General features: G+C 38.9%; 1 protein-coding gene across 1 annotated transcript in view; it reads left to right on the top strand.

Moving 5' to 3' along the window:
* The window catches only part of LOC101998945 (olfactory receptor 10V1-like), a 27314-nt gene that overhangs the window by 15989 nt on the left and 9929 nt on the right, over nucleotides 1-1396 (top strand). The window lies entirely within an intron of this gene.

Here is a 1396-nt window from a genome sequence, read left to right as displayed (position 1 = left end):
AGGAAAGAGTTAAAATATGGAAGAAGGAAAAGATATAAAGGAGTTGATATATTCATGGCATAACAGATGTCCTACAACTTACAGTGATATTATCCTATAAGCCTAACACATGTTGAAAATATCCTGTCATAATACATTCAATGTATCTAGCCTGCTGCACGTCACAACTTAGTCCCCTTAAACACACTCAGAATACTTCCTTTAGCCTACAATTTGACAAAAGTCACCTATCATAAAAGCCATTATATAGTGAAGCACTGGCTGTCCATACAATTTATTGGATTCAGTACCTTACAGATGGATTACAGAATCAACCGCTTTCCTCTGAAATCATGGAGTTGGCTGGAGTCTGTGACTTCTTGCTGCTGTTCTGCCCCTAAAGACTATCATGCTATAAACTGCTTGCTTGAGAAGAGATGAACCTTAAAATTTCAAATTTCAGTTCAATTTGTATTTAGATTTTTATGCTATCTTAAGTTGAAAAATCATAATTTGAACCATTGTAAATCAGGGACCATCTTAGCATGTGTTTGTACATACATACACACACACATACACACACACACTAAGGAAGTAAAGTTGTGTGTTAGATCTCATGGTTATCATCAAGTTTCCCTCAAGGTTTTGTTCTGTATCTGATGATAATTCTCTAGAACTATTTTTAGGTCTTCCTTCCTTCTCCTCTTATTTCATTTCCCGTTAGTGGATGGCTGGGTTACTTAATTTCTGCCCAGAATAGTGTAGATGAATAGCCATATTGGAAATGGGGTTAGATTGCATGAGCGATTCACAACATTCTCTGCACCATAGAAATTCTACAGTGTTAGCTCTGAACAGTATAGCAATTGTAATAGAGCTAATAGTGTGCTATGTCTTGTGGTTAGCATTGTGCATGTGTTATCTTAGTCTATCTCCACAACAAGCCCTTGAAGGGAGGGGAGTAGTATTGCTCCTAATTTGCAAATTAGGAAACTGAGGATTTAAAAGGATAAGTCACTTACTCAAAAGCATACAACTGATGGGTAGCTGAGCCATGAGTTAATTAAAAACATCTGAATCCAGACCTTTTGGTATGTGTATGCATGTGCGTGCGTGTGTGTGTGCGTGTGTGTGTGTGTGTGTGTGTGAGAGAGAGAGAGAGAGAGAGAGAGAGAGAGAGAGAGAGAGAGTTTTCCAGAGGCCTTATTTTCTGAGACAACATTAAAGTTTCCAGTTTAGCTAGACTGGCTGGCCAGCAACAGAGATTCTCCTGCCTCTGCCTTCAGTGCTTGGATTACAAGTGTTTTATCTCAACTTTTTACCTGGGTGCTAGGAATCAAGACCCAAACACTTTGCCAGCTGAGCCAGCATGTCCCCAACATCAGACCTGACCAGTCTTTTAACAACCCTTTTAATT

The sequence above is a fragment of the Microtus ochrogaster genome, unplaced genomic scaffold, assembly GCF_000317375.1.
Source record: "Microtus ochrogaster isolate Prairie Vole_2 unplaced genomic scaffold, MicOch1.0 UNK56, whole genome shotgun sequence".
Classification (NCBI taxonomy): domain Eukaryota; kingdom Metazoa; phylum Chordata; class Mammalia; order Rodentia; family Cricetidae; genus Microtus; species Microtus ochrogaster.
Note: the sequence above shows the minus strand (reverse complement) of the source record. Positions and strands in the feature narration are given on the sequence as shown.